A 5,670-nucleotide genomic window follows, 5' to 3' on the forward strand; every position below is an offset into this window, starting at 1 on the left:
ATTTCCAGTTTCTCTCTAAAAACTCTAAGATTAAACATTCAGTCCCGATGGACAAGTATTGAGTTGGAGAAGCAGCTGTCCCCAGGGGTCAGGACCCCAGCTTTCTAAGATGATCAAATCCCACCTGACAGTTCATTACCAAAACTTGTGGGCATAGAGGACACTGAAAATGGCCGCTGATGAGCCAGCAAACTGACTCAGTAAGTAAAAGCATTTGCTGCTGAGTTTAAATTCCTGAGTTCCGTTCCCAGGATCCATATGGTGAGTGGTGAGAACCAACTCCCTCTGACCTCCACGTGGTTGCCCTTGGCATATGCATGCACATATGAGAAAGGACTTTCTAGTTCAGGCACACATTCTCACTGCCTCTTGGATTGCTCACCCTGCATGAGCAGATTCTGCAGAGATACCCTGTGGTGAGACTTATCAGCACCCCCACAAGGGAGCTTAGAAGGGGAAGCCTGGCCTCCACAGAGCTTTCAGAAGTAGTTCCAGCCCTGAGTGACCCCTCACCCCAGCCTCATGGGAGAGAAGGAAACAGAGGGGCCCCTTAAGCCATCGGATTACCTCTTGCTCTGTTGACACCATGAGATGCTAAAAGTCTGTGGCTTAAAACTGTAAGCAGGGTGCGGGGCTAGATGGGCGGTGGTGCTGCACGCCTTTAATCCCAGCACTCAGGAGGCAGAGACAGGCAGATCTCTGTGAGTTCAAGGCCAACCTGGTCTACAGAGTAAGTTCCAGGACAGACAGGGCTTCATATAGAGAAACTCTGTCTCAAAAAACAACAACACCCCTACTCCCCCCCCCCCAAACAAAAAACTATAAGCAGGGGACCGGCATAATGTCTCAGTGGTAAGTGTAAGGATCCTGCTCTCACTCTTCCAGGTTTAATGCCTTACGTCATCAGCGGGCGACTGCGTCCCCGCCTTAAAAAGCCCCACACGGACCCCCACACACTCTCTCTCTGCGCCTCTCTCTCTGTTTCCTTTCTGCCAGGCCTGGCTTCTCTGTCCTATCTCCTCTTCATTCCAATAAAGTCCATTCTAACTCTGATAGCCACGGCCTGTGACTCTTCCGTTCATCCTTTCAGTAAGGGCATTTGCTGCCGACCCTGATAACCTGAGTTAAATCCCCTGGACCCATACACACACACACACACACACACACACACACACACACACACACACACAATGGAGAACATCGTCGTCTGACACAATAGCTGTGGCATACACACACAACCAACTAACTAATTCAATAATTAAAACAAAGCTGTACGTAGGAGCTGGAAGTGTGGCTCAGTGGTAGACTGGAACATTTGCCCAGCACACCAAGACCTTGGTTGGATTCCATCCCCAGAACTGAAGTTAATTAGTTACATAAAATGTTCAAGTGTCGGGGCTATTTGCTGCTCAGCAAGGAGGCTTCCTGCAGATGTGACTTGGCTGGGGCCAAACTGAGTACAAAAAGAAAGGTCCTTCTTTCTGCTGAGCCAGGATCCTGGGAAGCTAGCCAGGATTCAGCCCCTCCTTCCCCAGACTGCTCCTATCCAGGCTGCTGGCTCAGCACTCTTCTGCCTAACTAGCATCATGGCCCCAAAAACACCAAGACTCTGTCCTCCTTGACCTCAGAGCTCAGGCCAACAACTCCTGGAGGCCAGGCAAAGCGAAGGTGACAGGGACGAGGAGAGAGGTGCTGATGTTCTCCCGTGGAGTTTGTCCCACGGTCACCCCATGAAGCATGTACACTATTATGCCTGTTTCACAGATGACGGAGCAGAGAGTGCTTAAGTGGCTTAAGATTCACACAGAAGAAGACAGGAAAACAGAGACCTGGTTGCAGGCCTCCCTCTACCACTCAGCCCTTGATGTGATCCAACCTCTGGATCCGAGAGGGCTGTGGAACTCTGAGTGTCACCAAGGGACCCTGGCCTTTTCTTCTCCTATTATGTCCCACCCATCCCTTGGCTCACTCTGCCAGCAGGGGAGCCAGTGGCTCAGGATCACTCACACCAGTCCCAGGCCCTGCTCCTGGACTCTCTTCTGCACTGCCCATTACTATACCAGCAGCTGCCACCATGGACCCATCCCAGCCCTGCAGCTCTGATCCCAGGCCCAGTGAGCATCTAGCTCTCTCCAGGGCCCTTGAGCTGCAGTCCAGTGGCTCCAGCTGAGGACGACACTGGGAGGGAAGGAAGGAAGGGGAATGTCCAATCTAAGCACAGCTGCTGGGAGTAAACACAACCTTACTCTCTTTCCTCTCCCATCCTCCCTCAGCAACAGGTATAGCCCGGGCAGGTCTTTTCCCAGTTCCAATCAAGGAGAGGATGGGTTGCTGGGGATCAGAGGAGTTTAGGGCTTTCCAAAGGACACAATGACAGATGATGGGACTAGAAAAGGATCCTTAACCTCCAATGCCAAGACCAGTGCTCACCATCGGAGTCAATACTATACCTGTGCTCATTTTACAGATAGGGAAGCAGAGGCACAGAGAAGTCAAGTAACTTGTCCCAGATCACACGGCCAGAGGCACAAAGCAAGTCCCTTCTCAAGCCCTGCCCTGTGAGAGCATCTGGAGAAATACACTACAGAGTGTCTTGCCCCAACTCCCACCCTCACAGCTGGATAGGGCCTGAGGACATGAGAAGTTGAATGGCCCTGATTCTGGGGGCCATGCTGACTGGGATGTGAGCTGACTGAGATGCAGACTCCACAGCTGCTGCTGGGAAGGCCCAGGATGAGTGGGCGGAGCAGTCAGGAAACAATGGCATCCCTGTACAGTGGACAACAAGGCTCTCCCTTCCTGGGGAGGGGTTCCTACCGCCTCTGGAGAGTACGCCAGTACAACCTCACTGCACTCCGAGTCTGCAGGACCCGCACCTACCAGGGAAGAAGGCACACCTGGCTGCCCACAGGATACCCACCAGGAAGGTCTCCAGGAGGGTGGGGGCCCAGGAAAGCTGGGGATAAGGGGTGAGTCCTGGGTCCCCCCATCTCTACCCCACTCCAGCCCCTCACCGTTTCCAGTGACCCTCCTGATCTTCTGCAGCCCAGCCAGGCCTCCCTTCTGGGCCTGTTGCCCCATGGCTCCAGGACTAACATGGTCTCCATGCTGCTTGGACCCCAGACCCTCATGCGCCACAGCCTCAGGATGTGCTGCAGAGCCCGCTTCTGTATGCCCTGAAAAAAGGAGCTAGGGGAGGGGGGCAGGTGAGTCTTTGGGACTCCCAACACCCACGACTGGGGCAGGCCTGCTGGGAGAGGGCCTCTCAGCTGGAAGGCCTTGGCCAGCTGAGACCAATGGGTCACTCAGCGCTTCAAGAAATGATGTCACACACACTAAGTGGGAACGAGTCTGAGAACCTGATGCCCAGCAGGCACCACTAAAGACGAACAAGTCACTCTAGTGACAGCCCAGCCCACTGCCCTCTAGTGGGGAACTCAGTTAAAACAAAACAAAAACAAGAAGAAAAAACACTTTTCCTAAAAAAGCAAAGCAAAACAGAGCAAAAACAGAAACAATCAAACACAAGCCAGGAATAGTAGTTAACGATTATAACCCCACCGTGACTCAGGAAGCTGAGGCAGGAGGATTGCTAATATTTTTTAGTCATCCTGAACTATGTGCCACCATGCTTGCTACAACAGAATTCTCTTTTCTTTCTTCTTTTTTTGGGGGGAAAGGGGGGCGGACAGGGTTTCTCTGTGTAGCCCTGACTTCCCTGGATCTCGCTCTGTAGACCAGTCTGGCCTCAAACTCACAGAGATCCTCCTGCCTCTGCCTCCCGAGTGCTGGGATTAAAAGAGTGTGCCTGCCACCACTGCCCTGTTAAAACAGAATTTTAGCTCTGTGGCTGCTGGCTCATTCTCCCTGACAGTCTAGATTAGAAACTGACTCCTGATGACCCCAGCCTCCCGCGCCACTGCGTCAGCAGCCTGGATTCAGAATCCTTGCAAAGGCAGCTGGGAGAAAGTGGCCCCAGCAGCTTTCTGCTTGGTCACTGTTTCCGTGTTCCACCACCACCTCCCAGGGCCTGATACCTGCTGGGAGACACAATGTATCACGTCAGGCCTCCTGCCAAGGCCATGGGAAGGCTGGGGATGTTCACTAGGCCTAAAGGATCATGTATCCACATTGTGCCCAGGGCTGACCCAGGGTCATCAGCTTCTGGACACCTACGCGGCTTGCTGGTGCTGGTAGAGTCGCTTCCTCCAAAGCAGCAGGGCCTGCTGCAGGGCCAACTTTTGGCAAGCTTCCCACAGGGAGCACCGATCTGGCTCCTTGGGTAGTTCCTGGGTCTGGACCACTGTCTCCAGGCAATGAGTGGTGGCAGTTCCTGGGACTAAGATGTTGAGGGCCTTATTCCCTGGGAAGAAGGCAGAGAGTAGTTAAATTGCTGTTCATAAACATGCAGCTGCAGCCTCAGGCCTCCTGGGCCTCCCCATCATGAGCACTGCGCTCCTGTGTCCTCCACATGCTCCCCACAAGGCTGCCTCAAGTTCCCACCTTCCCCAGCTTGGGAAGGGGCTTCATATCCCCTCCAGCAGACTAGGGCGTTCCCGGAGCAGAGGACCACACACGCTTTCAACACTAAGCCAGGATGCAGCCCAGCCAAGGCCTGCTCCCTCTGGAAACCCCTCCCAGACCTCTAGGACTGGCAAGTCCCTCTCCCCCCACTCCCCACCCCCCCCCCCCCCAAAAAAAGGCCTACCTCAGTCCTCTTCCATTGTAATACTCATGAGTTTCACTAGGCTCCAGAGCTTAATTAACTGGAGCATGCACACACACACACACACACACACACACACACACACACACACTTGCCGCTGCCTCACCCGCCTTCTGCCGGTAGAGGGCAAACTGAGTCACTTTTGCCACGTCTGAGGCCTGGAGCTTCCTCATCTCCATCCACCATCCCAGGCATGTCCTCAGGACCCGCACCCTTCGGTGGGCCACATGTCTCCTGTACTGGACCCCTCTCTGCACCAGCCGTTGCCAGGCCCTAAAGCACCTAGAGAACAAAGGGCAATTGCCTTTGGCAGCACTGGCAGCCACCTGCCTCCTGCCACGCACACATATCAGTGGCCCCGGCCTTCGCCTTTCTGAGCCTCTGTTCCTCATCTGTGAAACAGAAGGCTGAGGAGGAACTGAGCATGGCGTCTGCGCAGGCCACAGATGTCATCCCCGAGGGCCTGGAGGGTCCAGCATCCTCCCACCTGGCCTCCCACATCCACCCCTGCCTCACTCATCCTGGTGGTTCCAACTAAGTGACCAGAGTGATGTTTGGACTCATCCTGAGTCCAGTTAGCTTAAGTGCTTGCCCAGCCTCCTGGGGGTCCCCTTTGCCCCTAGAATAAAACCTCAACTCCTTCCCAGGCTACACAGGACCTGGCCTAGAATACCTTTTTCCACTAGTCTCAAAACATTCCGGGGGGGGGGGGGGGGGGGGTGGGCTTAGCTGCTCATTATTGCTGGGTTTTGGGTTTGTTTGTTTGTTTTGTTTTGTTTTTCGAGACAGGGTTTCTCAGTGTGGCTCTGGCTGTCCTGGATCTCGCTCTGTAGACCAGGCTGGCCTCACACTCAGAGATCTGTCTCTGCCTCCTGAGAGCTGGGACTAAAGTTGTGCGCCACCACCGCCCAGAGCTGGCTTTCTCTTTAATGTAGTTGGTCTTC

This window comes from Onychomys torridus, chromosome 2, assembly GCF_903995425.1.
Source record: "Onychomys torridus chromosome 2, mOncTor1.1, whole genome shotgun sequence".
Taxonomy (NCBI): Eukaryota; Metazoa; Chordata; class Mammalia; order Rodentia; family Cricetidae; genus Onychomys; species Onychomys torridus.